At 42.2% G+C, this 17,918-nt stretch overlaps 3 non-coding genes across 3 annotated transcripts; all 3 read left to right on the top strand.

The window, feature by feature from the left end:
• The first annotated feature begins 12,043 nt into the window (after positions 1-12,043).
• trnal-aag lies at positions 12,044-12,125 on the top strand. The gene has a single exon. It is a non-coding gene; the product is annotated as a tRNA-Leu (tRNA).
• An 808-nt stretch (positions 12,126-12,933) lies between these two features.
• trnal-uag lies at positions 12,934-13,015 on the top strand. The gene has a single exon. It is a non-coding gene; the product is annotated as a tRNA-Leu (tRNA).
• Positions 13,016-15,494: 2,479 nt separating this feature from the next.
• On the top strand, positions 15,495-15,576 carry trnal-uag. The gene has a single exon. It is a non-coding gene; the product is annotated as a tRNA-Leu (tRNA).
• The last annotated feature ends 2,342 nt before the right edge of the window (positions 15,577-17,918 follow it).

The following is a 17,918-nucleotide window of genomic DNA, read 5'->3' as shown; positions in this document are numbered from 1 at the left end:
AGGTAGTAAGCAGAACAAAATACCCCAAAGCTTACTCCAGCTAAGGCGCTGGATTAAAGCTCCAGTCTCTAAGGAGGCGTGGGTCCAATCCCACCACTGCCACTTCACTCTGTTCAAAGTTCTGGTTTGTATGTTACGGATTAGAGGTACATCGTGCAGGCATTTGAATGTTGAATACTTCAAGATCAGCAGTTCCAGAAGGTACTTTCACAATGGAAGAGATAACATGTTTCATGAACTTTGCTTTGAGCATCTATTGCATGCAAGTAACACATTAAGACACTTTACCTTGCAATTCAATCAGTTCTAGCGCTGTCTTATACTTACTTTGAAGGTGAATATTAGAAAATGAATGAAGATCACACAAATATTTGGGGGGATAGTTTTTCAGGTATAGAAGAGCAGAGTGGCGCAGAGGAAGCGTGCTGGGCCCATAACCCAGAGGTCGATGGATCGAAACCATCCTCTGCTAAAGGAAACTTGTGGGGCTCCATGTTATCCCTACCTTGACCGTCCAATGCCATAGGAAGGATCTTCATTAAACACCTTCCATATGAAGGTAGTAAGCAGAACAAAATACCCCAAAGCTTACTCCAGCTAAGGCGCTGGATTAAAGCTCCAGTCTCTAAGGAGGCGTGGGTCCAATCCCACCACTGCCACTTCACTCTGTTCAAAGTTCTGGTTTGTATGTTACGGATTAGAGGTACATCATACAGGCCTTTGAGTGTTGAAATCTTCAAGATCAGGACTTCCGGAAGGTACTTTCACAATGGAAGAGATAACATGTTTCATGACTTTGGTTTGAGAATTTATGGCATACCAGTAACGCATTAAGACACTTTACCTTGCAAATCATTCAGTTCTAGCGCTGTCTTATACTTACTTTCAAGGTGAATATTAGAAAATGAATGAAGATCACACAAATATTTTGGGGGATAATTTTTCTAGTATAGAAGAGCAGAGTGGCGCAGAGGAAGCGTGCTGGGCCCATAACCCAGAGGTCGATGGATCGAAACCATCCTCTGCTAAAGGAAACTTGTGGGGCTCCATGTTATCCCTACCTTGACCGTCCAATGCCATAGGAAGGATCTTCATTAAACACCTTCCATATGAAGGTAGTAAGCAGAACAAAATACCCCAAAGCTTACTCCAGCTAAGGCGCTGGATTAAAGCTCCAGTCTCTAAGGAGGCGTGGGTCCAATCCCACCACTGCCAATTCACTCTGTTCAAAGTTCTGGTTTGTATGTTACGGATTAGAGGTACATCATACAGGCCTTTGAAAATTGAAATCTTCAAGATCAGGACTTCCGGAAGGTACTTTCACAATGGAAGAGATAACATGTTTCATGACTTTGGTTTGAGAATTTATGGCATACCAGTAACGCATTAAGACACTTTACCTTGCAAATCATTCAGTTCTAGCGCTGTCTTATACTTACTTTCAAGGTGAATATTAGAAAATGAATGAAGATCACACAAATATTTTGGGGGATAATTTTTCTAGTATAGAAGAGCAGAGTGGCGCAGAGGAAGCGTGCTGGGCCCATAACCCAGAGGTCGATGGATCGAAACCATCCTCTGCTAAAGGAAACTTGTGGGGCTCCATGTTATCCCTACCTTGACCGTCCAATGCCATAGGAAGGATCTTCATTAAACACCTTCCATATGAAGGTAGTAAGCAGAACAAAATACCCCAAAGCTTACTCCAGCTAAGGCGCTGGATTAAAGCTCCAGTCTCTAAGGAGGCGTGGGTCCAATCCCACCACTGCCACTTCACTCTGTTCAAAGTTCTGGTTTGTATGTTACGGATTAGAGGTACATCATACAGGCCTTTGAATGTTGAAATCTTCAAGATCAGGACTTCCGGAAGGTACTTTCACAATGGAAGAGATAACATGTTTCATGACTTTGGTTTGAGCATTTATTGCATGCCAGTAACACATTAAGACACTTTACCTTGCAAATCATTCAGTTCTAGCGCTGTCTTGTACTTACTTTCAAGGTGAATATTAGAAAATGAATGAAGATCACATAAATATTTGGGGGGGATAGTTTTTCTAGTATAGAAGAGCAGAGTGGCGCAGAGGAAGCGTGCTGGGCCCATAACCCAGAGGTCGATGGATCGAAACCATCCTCTGCTAAAGGAAACCTGCGGGGTTCCATGTTATCCCTACCTTGACCGTCCAATGCCATTATAAGGATCTTCATTAAGCTCCTTCCATATGAAGGTAGTAAACAGAACAAAATATCCCAAAACTTACTCCAGCTAAATCGCTGGATTAAGGCTCCAGTCTCTAAGGAGGCGTGGGTTCAAATCCCACCACTGCCACTTAACTCTGTTCAAAGGCCTGGTTTGTATGTTACTGATTAGAGGTACATCATACAGGCCTTTGAATGTTGAAATCTTCTAGATCAGGACTTCCGGAAGGTACTTTCACAATGGAAGAGATAACATGTTTCATGACTTTGGTTTGAGAATTTATGGCATACCAGTAACGCATTAAGACACTTTACCTTGCAAATCATTCAGTTCTAGCGCTGTCTTATACTTACCTTCAAGGTGCATATTAGAAAATGAATGAAGATCACACAAATATTTGGGGGGATAGTTTTTCAAGTATAGAAGAGCAGAGTGGCGCAGAGGAAGCGTGCTGGGCCCATAACCCAGAGGTCGATGGATCGAAACCATCCTCTGCTAAAGGAAACTTGTGGTGATCCATGTTATCCCTACCTTGACTTTCCAATGCTATTAGAAGGATCTTCATTAAGCACCTTCCATATGAAGGTACTAACCAGAACAAAATATCCCAAAACTTACTCCAGCTAAATCGCTGGATTAAGGCTCCAGTCTCTAAGGAGGCGTGGGTTCAAATCCCACCACTGCCACTTAACTCTGTTCAAAGGCCTGGTTTGTATGTTACGTATTAGAGGTACATCATACTGGCCTTTGAATGTTGAATACTTCAAGATCAGGAGTTCCGGAAGGTACTTTCACAATGGAAGAGATAACATGTTTCATGACTTTGGTTTGAGCATTTATTTTTTGCCAGTAACACATTAAGACACTTTACCTTGCAATTCAATCAGTTCTAGCGCTGTCTTATACTTACTTTCAAGGTGAATATTAGAAAATGAATGAAGATCACATAAATATTTGGGGGGGATAGTTTTTCTAGTATAGAAGAGCAGAGTGGCGCAGAGGAAGCGTGCTGGGCCCATAACCCAGAGGTCGATGGATCGAAACCATCCTCTGCTAAAGGAAACCTACGGGGTTCCATGTTATCCCTACCTTGACCGTCCAATGCCATTATAAGGATCTTCATTAAGCTCCTTCCATATGAAGGTAGTAAACAGAACAAAATATCCCAAAACTTACTCCAGCTAAATCGCTGGATTAAGGCTCCAGTCTCTAAGGAGGCGTGGGTTCAAATCCCACCACTGCCACTTAACTCTGTTCAAAGGCCTGGTTTGTATGTTACTGATTAGAGGTACATCATACAGGCATTTGAATGTTGAAAACTTCGAGATCAGGAGTTCCGGAAGGTAATTTCACAATGGAAGAGATAACATGTTTCATGACTTTGGTTTGAGCATTTATTTTTTGCCAGTAACACATTAAGACACTTTACCTTGCAATTCAATCAGTTCTAGCGCTGTCTTATACTTACTTTCAAGGTGAATATTAGAAAATGAATGAAGATCACATAAATATTTGGGGGGGATAGTTTTTCTAGTATAGAAGAGCAGAGTGGCGCAGAGGAAGCGTGCTGGGCCCATAACCCAGAGGTCGATGGGTCGAAACCATCCTCTGCTAAAGGAAACCTGCGGGGTTCCATGTTATCCCTACCTTGACCGTCCAATGCCATTATAAGGATCTTCATTAAGCTCCTTCCATATGAAGGTAGTAAACAGAACAAAATATCCCAAAACTTACTCCAGCTAAATCGCTGGATTAAGGCTCCAGTCTCTAAGGAGGCGTGGGTTCAAATCCCACCACTGCCACTTAACTCTGTTCAAAGGCCTGGTTTGTATGTTACTGATTAGAGGTACATCATACAGGCCTTTGAATGTTGAATACTTCAAGATCAGGAGTTCCGGTAGGTACTTTCACAATGGAAGAGATAACATGTTTCATGACTTTGGTTTGAGCATTTATTTTTTGCCAGTAAGGCATTACGACACTTTACCTTGCAAATCATTCAGTTCTAGCGCTGTCTTGTACTTACTTTCAAGGTGTATATTAGAAAATGAATTAAGATCACACAAATATTTGGGGGGATAGTTTTTCTAATATAGAAGAGCAGAGTGGCGCAGAGGAAGCGTGCTGGGCCCATAACCCAGAGGTCGATGGATCGAAACCATCCTCTGCTAAAGGTAACTTGTGGGGCTCCATGTTATCCCTACCTTGACCGTCCAATGCCATAGGAAGGATCTTCATTAAGCACCTTCCATATGAAGGTAGTAAGCAGAACAAAATACCCCAAAGCTTACTCCAGTTAAGGCGCTGGATTAAAGCTCCAGTCTCTAAGGAGGCGTGGGTCCAATCCCACCACTGCCACTTCACTCTGTTCAAAGTTCTGGTTTGTATGTTACGGATTAGAGGTACATCATACAGGCCTTTGAATGTTGAAATCTTCAAGATCAGGACTTCCGGAAGGTACTTTCACAATGGAAGAGATAACATGTTTCATGACTTTGGTTTGAGAATTTATGGCATACCAGTAACGCATTAAGACACTTTACCTTGCAAATCATTCAGTTCTAGCGCTGTCTTATACTTACTTTCAAGGTGAATATTAGAAAATGAATGAAGATCACACAAATATTTTGGGGGATAATTTTTCTAGTATAGAAGAGCAGAGTGGCGCAGAGGAAGCGTGCTGGGCCCATAACCCAGAGGTCGATGGATCGCAACCATCCTCTGCTAAAGGAAACTTGTGGGGCTCCATGTTATCCCTACCTTGACCGTCCAATGCCATAGGAAGGATCTTCATTAAACACCTTCCATATGAAGGTAGTAAGCAGAACAAAATACCCCAAAGCTTACTCCAGCTAAGGCGCTGGATTAAAGCTCCAGTCTCTAAGGAGGCGTGGGTCCAATCCCACCACTGCCACTTCACTCTGTTCAAAGTTCTGGTTTGTATGTTACGGATTAGAGGTACATCATACAGGCCTTTGAATGTTGAAATCTTCTAGATCAGGACTTCCGGAAGGTACTTTCACAATGGAAGAGATAACATGTTTCATGACTTTGGTTTGAGCATTTATTTTTTGCCAGTAAGGCATTACGACACTTTACCTTGCAAATCATTCAGTTCTAGCGCTGTCTTGTACTTACTTTCAAGGTGTATATTAGAAAATGAATTAAGATCACACAAATATTTGGGGGGATAGTTTTTCTAATATAGAAGAGCAGAGTGGCGCAGAGGAAGCGTGCTGGGCCCATAACCCAGAGGTCGATGGATCGAAACCATCCTCTGCTAAAGGAAACTTGTGGGCCTCCATGTTATCCCTACCTTGACCGTCCAATGCCATAGGAAGGATCTTCATTAAGCACCTTCCATATGAAGGTAGTAAGCAGAACAAAATACCCCAAAGCTTACTCCAGTTAAGGCGCTGGATTAAAGCTCCAGTCTCTAAGGAGGCGTGGGTCCAATCACACCACTGCCACTTAACTCTGTTCAAATGCCTGGTTTGTATGTTACGGATTAGAGGTACATCATACAGGCCTTTGAATGTTGAAATCTTCAAGATCAGGACTTCCGGAAGGTACTTTCACAATGGAAGAGATAACATGTTTCATGACTTTGGTTTGAGAATTTATGGCATACCAGTAACGCATTAAGACACTTTACCTTGCAAATCATTCAGTTCTAGCGCTGTCTTATACTTACCTTCAAGGTGCATATTAGAAAATGAATGAAGATCACACAAATATTTGGGGGGATAGTTTTTCAAGTATAGAAGAGCAGAGTGGCGCAGAGGAAGCGTGCTGGGCCCATAACCCAGAGGTCGATGGATCGAAACCATCCTCTGCTAAAGGAAACTTGTGGTGATCCATGTTATCCCTACCTTGACTTTCCAATGCTATTAGAAGGATCTTCATTAAGCACCTTCCATATGAAGGTACTAACCAGAACAAAATATCCCAAAACTTACTCCAGCTAAATCGCTGGATTAAGGCTCCAGTCTCTAAGGAGGCGTGGGTTCAAATCCCACCACTGCCACTTAACTCTGTTCAAAGGCCTGGTTTGTATGTTACGTATTAGAGGTACATCATACTGGCCTTTGAATGTTGAATACTTCAAGATCAGGAGTTCCGGAAGGTACTTTCACAATGGAAGAGATAACATGTTTCATGACTTTGGTTTGAGCATTTATTTTTTGCCAGTAACACATTAAGACACTTTACCTTGCAATTCAATCAGTTCTAGCGCTGTCTTATACTTACTTTCAAGGTGAATATTAGAAAATGAATGAAGATCACATAAATATTTGGGGGGGATAGTTTTTCTAGTATAGAAGAGCAGAGTGGCGCAGAGGAAGCGTGCTGGGCCCATAACCCAGAGGTCGATGGATCGAAACCATCCTCTGCTAAAGGAAACCTACGGGGTTCCATGTTATCCCTACCTTGACCGTCCAATGCCATTATAAGGATCTTCATTAAGCTCCTTCCATATGAAGGTAGTAAACAGAACAAAATATCCCAAAACTTACTCCAGCTAAATCGCTGGATTAAGGCTCCAGTCTCTAAGGAGGCGTGGGTTCAAATCCCACCACTGCCACTTAACTCTGTTCAAAGGCCTGGTTTGTATGTTACTGATTAGAGGTACATCATACAGGCCTTTGAATGTTGAATACTTCAAGATCAGGAGTTCCGGAAGGTACTTTCACAATGGAAGAGATAACATGTTTCATGACTTTGGTTTGAGCATTTATTTTTTGCCAGTAAGGCATTACGACACTTTACCTTGCAAATCATTCAGTTCTAGCGCTGTCTTGTACTTACTTTCAAGGTGTATATTAGAAAATGAATTAAGATCACACAAATATTTGGGGGGATAGTTTTTCTAATATAGAAGAGCAGAGTGGCGCAGAGGAAGCGTGCTGGGCCCATAACCCAGAGGTCGATGGATCGAAACCATCCTCTGCTAAAGGTAACTTGTGGGGCTCCATGTTATCCCTACCTTGACCGTCCAATGCCATAGGAAGGATCTTCATTAAGCACCTTCCATATGAAGGTAGTAAGCAGAACAAAATACCCCAAAGCTTACTCCAGTTAAGGCGCTGGATTAAAGCTCCAGTCTCTAAGGAGGCGTGGGTCCAATCCCACCACTGCCACTTCACTCTGTTCAAAGTTCTGGTTTGTATGTTACGGATTAGAGGTACATCATACAGGCCTTTGAATGTTGAAATCTTCAAGATCAGGACTTCCGGAAGGTACTTTCACAATGGAAGAGATAACATGTTTCATGACTTTGGTTTGAGAATTTATGGCATACCAGTAACGCATTAAGACACTTTACCTTGCAAATCATTCAGTTCTAGCGCTGTCTTATACTTACTTTCAAGGTGAATATTAGAAAATGAATGAAGATCACACAAATATTTTGGGGGATAATTTTTCTAGTATAGAAGAGCAGAGTGGCGCAGAGGAAGCGTGCTGGGCCCATAACCCAGAGGTCGATGGATCGAAACCATCCTCTGCTAAAGGTAACTTGTGGGGCTCCATGTTATCCCTACCTTGACCGTCCAATGCCATAGGAAGGATCTTCATTAAGCACCTTCCATATGAAGGTAGTAAGCAGAACAAAATACCCCAAAGCTTACTCCAGTTAAGGCGCTGGATTAAAGCTCCAGTCTCTAAGGAGGCGTGGGTCCAATCCCACCACTGCCACTTCACTCTGTTCAAAGTTCTGGTTTGTATGTTACGGATTAGAGGTACATCATACAGGCCTTTGAATGTTGAAATCTTCAAGATCAGGACTTCCGGAAGGTACTTTCACAATGGAAGAGATAACATGTTTCATGACTTTGGTTTGAGAATTTATGGCATACCAGTAACGCATTAAGACACTTTACCTTGCAAATCATTCAGTTCTAGCGCTGTCTTATACTTACTTTCAAGGTGAATATTAGAAAATGAATGAAGATCACACAAATATTTTGGGGGATAATTTTTCTAGTATAGAAGAGCAGAGTGGCGCAGAGGAAGCGTGCTGGGCCCATAACCCAGAGGTCGATGGATCGCAACCATCCTCTGCTAAAGGAAACTTGTGGGGCTCCATGTTATCCCTACCTTGACCGTCCAATGCCATAGGAAGGATCTTCATTAAACACCTTCCATATGAAGGTAGTAAGCAGAACAAAATACCCCAAAGCTTACTCCAGCTAAGGCGCTGGATTAAAGCTCCAGTCTCTAAGGAGGCGTGGGTCCAATCCCACCACTGCCACTTCACTCTGTTCAAAGTTCTGGTTTGTATGTTACGGATTAGAGGTACATCATACAGGCCTTTGAATGTTGAAATCTTCTAGATCAGGACTTCCGGAAGGTACTTTCACAATGGAAGAGATAACATGTTTCATGACTTTGGTTTGAGCATTTATTTTTTGCCAGTAAGGCATTACGACACTTTACCTTGCAAATCATTCAGTTCTAGCGCTGTCTTGTACTTACTTTCAAGGTGTATATTAGAAAATGAATTAAGATCACACAAATATTTGGGGGGATAGTTTTTCTAATATAGAAGAGCAGAGTGGCGCAGAGGAAGCGTGCTGGGCCCATAACCCAGAGGTCGATGGATCGAAACCATCCTCTGCTAAAGGAAACTTGTGGGCCTCCATGTTATCCCTACCTTGACCGTCCAATGCCATAGGAAGGATCTTCATTAAGCACCTTCCATATGAAGGTAGTAAGCAGAACAAAATACCCCAAAGCTTACTCCAGTTAAGGCGCTGGATTAAAGCTCCAGTCTCTAAGGAGGCGTGGGTCCAATCACACCACTGCCACTTAACTCTGTTCAAATGCCTGGTTTGTATGTTACGGATTAGAGGTACATCATACAGGCCTTTGAATGTTGAAATCTTCAAGATCAGGACTTCCGGAAGGTACTTTCACAATGGAAGAGATAACATGTTTCATGACTTTGGTTTGAGCATTTATTGCATGCCAGTAACACATTAAGACACTTTACCTTGCAAATCATTCAGTTCTAGCGCTGTCTTGTACTTACTTTCAAGGTGAATATTAGAAAATGAATGAAGATCACATAAATATTTGGGGGGGATAGTTTTTCTAGTATAGAAGAGCAGAGTGGCGCAGAGGAAGCGTGCTGGGCCCATAACCCAGAGGTCGATGGATCGAAACCATCCTCTGCTAAAGGAAACCTGCGGGGTTCCATGTTATCCCTACCTTGACCGTCCAATGCCATTATAAGGATCTTCATTAAGCTCCTTCCATATGAAGGTAGTAAACAGAACAAAATATCCCAAAACTTACTCCAGCTAAATCGCTGGATTAAGGCTCCAGTCTCTAAGGAGGCGTGGGTTCAAATCCCACCACTGCCACTTAACTCTGTTCAAAGGCCTGGTTTGTATGTTACTGATTAGAGGTACATCATACAGGCCTTTGAATGTTGAAATCTTCTAGATCAGGACTTCCGGAAGGTACTTTCACAATGGAAGAGATAACATGTTTCATGACTTTGGTTTGAGAATTTATGGCATACCAGTAACGCATTAAGACACTTTACCTTGCAAATCATTCAGTTCTAGCGCTGTCTTATACTTACCTTCAAGGTGCATATTAGAAAATGAATGAAGATCACACAAATATTTGGGGGGATAGTTTTTCAAGTATAGAAGAGCAGAGTGGCACAGAGGAAGCGTGCTGGGCCCATAACCCAGAGGTCGATGGCTCGAAACCATCCTCTGCTAAAGGAAACTTGTGGTGATCCATGTTATCCCTACCTTGACTTTCCAATGCTATTAGAAGGATCTTCATTAAGCACCTTCCATATGAAGGTACTAACCAGAACAAAATATCCCAAAACTTACTCCAGCTAAATCGCTGGATTAAGGCTCCAGTCTCTAAGGAGGCGTGGGTTCAAATCCCACCACTGCCACTTAACTCTGTTCAAAGGCCTGGTTTGTATGTTACGTATTAGAGGTACATCATACTGGCCTTTGAATGTTGAATACTTCAAGATCAGGAGTTCCGGAAGGTACTTTCACAATGGAAGAGATAACATGTTTCATGACTTTGGTTTGAGCATTTATTTTTTGCCAGTACCACATTAAGACACTTTACCTTGCAATTCAATCAGTTCTAGCGCTGTCTTATACTTACTTTCAAGGTGAATATTAGAAAATGAATGAAGATCACATAAATATTTGGGGGGGATAGTTTTTCTAGTATAGAAGAGCAGAGTGGCGCAGAGGAAGCGTGCTGGGCCCAGAGGTCGATGGATCGAAACCATCCTTTGCTAAAGGAAACTTGTGGGGCTCCATGTTATCCCTACCTTGACCGTCCAATGCCATAGGAAGGATCTTCATTAAGCACCTTCCATATGAAGGTAGTAAGCAGAACAAAATACCCCAAAGCTTACTCCAGTTAAGGCGCAGGATTAAAGCTCCAGTCTCTAAGGAGGCGTGGGTCCAATCACACCACTGCCACTTAACTCTGTTCAAATGCCTGGTTTGTATGTTAAGGATTAGAGGTACATCATACAGGCCTTTGAATGTTGAAATCTTCAAGATCAGGACTTCCGGAAGGTACTTTCACAATGGAAGAGATAACATGTTTCATGACTTTGGTTTGAGCATTTATTGCATGCCAGTAACACATTAAGACACTTTACCTTGCAATTCAATCAGTTCTAGCGCTGTCTTATACTTACTTTCAAGGTGAATATTAGAAAATGAATGAAGATCACATAAATATTTGGGGGGGATAGTTTTTCTAGTATAGAAGAGCAGAGTGGCGCAGAGGAAGCGTGCTGGGCCCATAACCCAGAGGTCGATGGATCGAAACCATCCTCTGCTAAAGGAAACCTGCGGGGTTCAATGTTATCCCTACCTTGACCGTCCAATGCCATAGGAAGGATCTTCATTAAGCACCTTCAATATGAAGGTAGTAAGCAGAACAAAATATCCCTGAACTTACTCCAGCTAAGGTGCTGGATTAAGGCTCTAGTCTCTAAGGAGGCGTGGGTTCAAATCCCACCACTGCCACTTAACTCTGTTCAAAGGCCTGGTTTGTATGTTACGGATTAGAGGTACATCATGCAGGCATTTGAATGTTGAATACTTCAAGATCAGCAGTTCCAGAAGGTACTTTCACAATGGAAGAGATAAAAAGTTTCATGAACTTTGGTTTGAGCATTTATTGCATGCCAGTAACACATTAAGACACTTTATCTTGCAATTCAATCAGTTCTAGCGCTGTCTTATACTTACTTTCAAGGTGCATATTAGAAAATGAATGAAGATCACACAAATATTTGGGGGGATAGTTTTTCAGGTATAGAAGAGCAGAGTGGCGCAGAGGAAGCGTGCTGGGCCCATAACCCAGAGGTCGATGGATCGAAACCATCCTCTGCTAAAGGAAACTTGTGGCGATCCATGTTATCCCTACCTTGACTTTCCAATGCTATTAGAAGGATCTTCATTAAGCACCTTCCATATGAAGGTACTAACCAGAAAAAAATATCCCAAAGCTGGTGATGTCGGCCTAGAGCCAGCTGCTTGTTGATGGAACTTTTTGGTCAAGTGTCCCTGGACATCATAGAGGTAATGGTGGTGAAAGCTCATCAAAACAGTGCTGATATCCTCCACCATGTTGACATTTCCGCGGTTTACATTAGAGCTAAACAAAACTTTAAGGGTAGCAAGATTATTCTTCCCTTTGGTGTGTTTTGTGTAACTTTCCAATGCAGCGGCTTGCCCGAAGAGGCCATGATATGTTGCAGAACTCTTGCACCAGATTGAACTATGTTTCTACAGAAAGCCATCAGAATTTGGAAGAAAAAAAGAATTTTAACAAGGTAGTGTGGCCGAGTGGTCTAAGGCGCTGGATTAAGGCTCCAGTCTCTAAGGAGGCGTGGGTTCAAATCCCACCACTGCCACTTAACTCTGTTCAAAGGCCTGGTTTGTATGTTACGGATTAGAGGTACATCATGCAGGCATTTGAATGTTGAATACTTCAAGATCAGCAGTTCCAGAAGGTACTTTCACAATGGAAGAGATAAAAAGTTTCATGAACTTTGGTTTGAGCATTTATTGCGTGCCAGTAACACATTAAGACACATTATCTTGCAATTAAATCAGTTCTAGCGCTGTCTTATACTTACTTTCAAGGTGAATATTAGAAAATGAATGAAGATCACACAAATATTTGGGGGGGATAGTTTTTCTAGTATAGAATAGCAGAGTGGCACAGAGGACGTGGCTGGGCCCATAACCCAGAGGTCGATGGATCGAAACCATCCTCTGCTAAAGGAAACTTGTGAGGATCCATGTTATCCCTACCTTGACTTTCCAATGCTATTAGAAGGATCTTCATTAAGCACCTTCCATATGAAGGTACTAAGCAGAACAAAATATCCCAAAGCTGGTGATGTTGGCCTTCAGCCAGCCGCTTGTTGATGGAAATCTTTGGTAAAGTGTCCCTGGACATCATAGAGGTAATGGTGGTGAAAGATCAAAACATTGCTGATATCCTCCACCATGTTCACATTTCCTCGGTTTACATTAGAGCTAAAAAAAACTTTAGGGTTAGCAAGATTATTCTTCCCTTTGGTGTGTTTTGTGTAACTTTCCAATGCAGCGGCTTGCCCGAAGAGCCCATGATACGTTGCAGAACTCATGCACCAGATTGAACTATGTTTCTACAGAAAGCCATCAGGATTGGGAAGAAAAAAAGCACTTCGACAAGGTAGTGTGGCCGAGTGGTCTAAGGCGCTGGATTTAGGCTCCAGTCTCTCAGGAGACGTGGGTTCAAATCCCACCACTGCCACTTTACTGTGTTCAAAGGCCTGGTTTGTATGTTACTGATTAGAGGTACATTATGCAGGCATTTGAATGTTGAAAACTTCGAGATCAGGAGTTCCGGAAGGTAATTTCACAATGGAAGAGATAACATGTTTCATGACTTTGGTTTGAGCATTTATTTTTTGCCAGTAACACATTAAGACACTTTACCTTGCAATTCAATCAGTTCTAGCGCTGTCTTATACTTACTTTCAAGGTGAATATTAGAAAATGAATGAAGATCACATAAATATTTGGGGGGGATAGTTTTTCTAGTATAGAAGAGCAGAGTGGCGCAGAGGAAGCGTGCTGGGCCCATAACCCAGAGGTCGATGGATCGAAACCATCCTCTGCTAAAGGAAACCTGCGGGGTTCCATGTTATCCCTACCTTGACCGTCCAATGCCATTATAAGGATCTTCATTAAGCTCCTTCCATATGAAGGTAGTAAACAGAACAAAATATCCCAAAACTTACTCCAGCTAAATCGCTGGATTAAGGCTCCAGTCTCTAAGGAGGCGTGGGTTCAAATCCCACCACTGCCACTTAACTCTGTTCAAAGGCCTGGTTTGTATGTTACTGATTAGAGGTACATCATACAGGCCTTTGAATGTTGAATACTTCAAGATCAGGAGTTCCGGAAGGTACTTTCACAATGGAAGAGATAACATGCTTCATGACTTTGGTTTGAGCATTTATTTTTTGCCAGTAAGGCATTACGACACTTTACCTTGCAAATCATTCAGTTCTAGCGCTGTCTTGTACTTACTTTCAAGGTGTATATTAGAAAATGAATTAAGATCACACAAATATTTGGGGGGATAGTTTTTCTAATATAGAAGAGCAGAGTGGCGCAGAGGAAGCGTGCTGGGCCCATAACCCAGAGGTCGATGGATCGAAACCATCCTCTGCTAAAGAAAACTTGTGGGGCTCCATGTTATCCCTACCTTGACCGTCCAATGCCATAGGAAGGATCTTCATTAAGCACCTTATGAAGGTAGTAAGCAGAACAAAATACCCCAAAGCTTACTCCAGTTAAGGCGCTGGATTAAAGCTCCAGTCTCTAAGGAGGCGTGGGTCCAATCACACCACTGCCACTTAACTCTGTTCAAATGCCTGGTTTGTATGTTACGGATTAGAGGTACATCATACAGGCCTTTGAATGTTGAAATCTTCAAGATCAGGACTTCCGGAAGGTACTTTCACAATGGAAGAGATAACATGTTTCATGACTTTGGTTTGAGCATTTATTGCATGCCAGTAACACATTAAGACACTTTACCTTGCAATTCAATCAGTTCTAGCGCTGTCTTATACTTACTTTCAAGGTGAATATTAGAAAATGAATGAAGATCACATAAATATTTGGGGGGGATTGTTTTTCTAGTATAGAAGAGCAGAGTGGCGCAGAGGAAGCGTGCTGGGCCCATAACCCAGAGGTCGATGGATCGAAACCATCCTCTGCTAAAGGAAACCTGCGGGGTTCAATGTTATCCCTACCTTGACCGTCCAATGCCATAGGAAGGATCTTCATTAAGCACCTTCAATATGAAGGTAGTAAGCAGAACAAAATATCCCTGAACTTACTCCAGCTAAGGTGCTGGATTAAGGCTCTAGTCTCTAAGGAGGCGTGGGTTCAAATCCCACCACTGCCACTTAACTCTGTTCAAAGGCCTGGTTTGTATGTTACGGATTAGAGGTACATCATGCAGGCATTTGAATGTTGAATACTTCAAGATCAGCAGTTCCAGAAGGTACTTTCACAATGGAAGAGATAAAAAGTTTCATGAACTTTGGTTTGAGCATTTATTGCATGCCAGTAACACATTAAGACACTTTATCTTGCAATTCAATCAGTTCTAGCGCTGTCTTATACTTACTTTCAAGGTGCATATTAGAAAATGAATGAAGATCACACAAATATTTGGGGGGATAGTTTTTCAGGTATAGAAGAGCAGAGTGGCGCAGAGGAAGCGTGCTGGGCCCATAACCCAGAGGTCGATGGATCGAAACCATCCTCTGCTAAAGGAAACTTGTGGCGATCCATGTTATCCCTACCTTGACTTTCCAATGCTATTAGAAGGATCTTCATTAAGCACCTTCCATATGAAGGTACTAACCAGAACAAAATATCCCAAACCTGGTGATGTCGGCCTTGAGCCAGCTGCTTGTTGATGGAACTTTTTGGTCAAGTGTCCCTGGACATCATAGAGGTAATGGTGGTGAAAGCTCATCAAAACATTGCTGATATCCTCCACCATGTTCACATTTCCTCGGTTTACATTAGAGCTAAAAAAAACTTTAGGGTTAGCAAGATTATTCTTCCCTTTGGTGTGTTTTGTGTAACTTTCCAATGCAGCGGCTTGCCCGAAGAGCCCATGATACGTTGCAGAACTCTTGCACCAGATTGAACTATGTTTCTACAGAAAGCCATCAGGATTGGGAAGAAAAAAAGAACTTTAACAAGGTAGTGTGGCCGAGTCGTCTAAGGCGCTGGATTTAGGCTCTAGTCTCTCAGGAGGCGTGGGTTCAAATCCCACCACTGCCACTTCACTCTGTTCAAAGGCCTGGTTTGTATGTTACGGATTAGAGGTACATCATACAGGCCTTTGAATGTTGAAATCTTCAAGATCAGGACTTCCGGAAGGTACTTTCACAATGGAAGAGATAACATGTTTCATGACTTTGGTTTGAGAATTTATGGCATACCAGTAACGCATTAAGACACTTTACCTTGCAAATCATTCAGTTCTAGCGCTGTGTTATACTTACTTTCAAGGTGCATATTAGAAAATGAATGAAGATCACACAAATATTTGGGGGGATAGTTTTTCTAGTATAGAAGAGCAGATTGGCTTAGAGGAAGCGTGCTGGGCTCAAGGCCAACATCACCAGCTTTGGGATATTTTTTTCTGCTTAGTACCTTCATATGGAAGGTAATAGCCATGACAATTCGGAAGAAAAAAAGTACTTTATCAATGTAGTGTGGCCGAGTGGTCTAAGGCGCTGAATTAAGGCTCCAGTCTCTAAGGAGGCTTAGGTTCAAATCCCACCACTGCCACTTAACTCTGTTCAAAGGCCTGGTTTGTATGTTACTGATTAGAGGTACATCATACAGGCATTTGAATGTTGAAAACTTCGAGATCAGGAGTTCCGGAAGGTAATTTCACAATGGAAGAGATAACATGTTTCATGACTTTGGTTTGAGCATTTATTTTTTGCCAGTAAGGCATTACGACACTTTACCTTGCAAATCATTCAGTTCTAGCGCTGTCTTGTACTTACTTTCAAGGTGTATATTAGAAAATGAATTAAGATCACACAAATATTTGGGGGGATAGTTTTTCTAATATAGAAGAGCAGAGTGGCGCAGAGGAAGCGTGCTGGGCCCATAACCCAGAGGTCGATGGATCGAAACCATCCTCTGCTAAAGGAAACCTGCGGGGTTCCATGTTATCCCTACCTTGACCGTCCAATGCCATTATAAGGATCTTCATTAAGCTCCTTCCATATGAAGGTAGTAAACAGAACAAAATATCCCAAAATTTACTCCAGCTAAATCGCTGGATTAAGGCTCCAGTCTCTAAGGAGGCGTGGGTCCAATCCCACCACTGCCACTTAACTCTGTTCAAAGGCCTGGTTTGTATGTTACTGATTAGAGGTACATCATACAGGCCTTTGAATGTTGAAAACTTCGAGATCAGGAGTTCTGGAAGGTAATTTCACAATGGAAGAGATAACATGTTTCATGACTTTGGTTTGAGCATTTATTTTTTGCCAGTAACACATTAAGACACTTTACCTTGCAATTCAATCAGTTCTAGCGCTGTCTTATACTTACTTTCAAGGTGAATATTAGAAAATGAATGAAGATCACATAAATATTTGGGGGGGATAGTTTTTCTAGTATAGAAGAGCAGAGTGGCGCAGAGGAAGCGTGCTGGGCCCATAACCCAGAGGTCGATGGATCGAAACCATCCTCTGCTAAAGGAAACCTGCGGGGTTCCATGTTATCCCTACCTTGACCGTCCAATGCCATTATAAGGATCTTCATTAAGCTCCTTCCATATGAAGGTAGTAAACAGAACAAAATATCCCAAAACTTACTCCAGCTAAATCGCTGGATTAAGGCTCCAGTCTCTAAGGAGGCGTGGGTTCAAATCCCACCACTGCCACTTAACTCTGTTCAAAGGCCTGGTTTGTATGTTACTGATTAGAGGTACATCATACAGGCCTTTGAATGTTGAATACTTCAAGATCAGGAGTTCCGGAAGGTACTTTCACAATGGAAGAGATAACATGTTTCATGACTTTGGTTTGAGCATTTATTTTTTGCCAGTAAGGCATTACGACACTTTACCTTGCAAATCATTCAGTTCTAGCGCTGTCTTGTACTTACTTTCAAGGTGTATATTAGAAAATGAATTAAGATCACACAAATATTTGGGGGGATAGTTTTTCTAATATAGAAGAGCAGAGTGGCGCAGAGGAAGCGTGCTGGGCCCATAACCCAGAGGTCGATGGATCGAAACCATCCTCTGCTAAAGGAAACTTGTGGGGCTCCATGTTATCCCTACCTTGACCGTCCAATGCCATAGGAAGGATCTTCATTAAGCACCTTCCACATGAAGGTAGTAAGCAGAACAAAATACCCCAAAGCTTACTCCAGTTAAGGCGCTGGATTAAAGCTCCAGTCTCTAAGGAGGCGTGGGTCCGATCACACCACTGCCACTTAACTCTGTTCAAATGCCTGGTTTGTATGTTACGGATTAGAGGTACATCATACAGGCCTTTGAATGTTGAAATCTTCAAGATCAGGACTTCCGGAAGGTACTTTCACAATGGAAGAGATAACATGTTTCATGACTTTGGTTTGAGCATTTATTGCAT

Source organism: Scophthalmus maximus, chromosome 9, assembly GCF_022379125.1.
Source record: "Scophthalmus maximus strain ysfricsl-2021 chromosome 9, ASM2237912v1, whole genome shotgun sequence".
In the NCBI taxonomy this organism is placed as follows: Eukaryota; Metazoa; Chordata; class Actinopteri; order Pleuronectiformes; family Scophthalmidae; genus Scophthalmus; species Scophthalmus maximus.
This window is presented reverse-complemented; position numbering and strand designations above follow the sequence as displayed.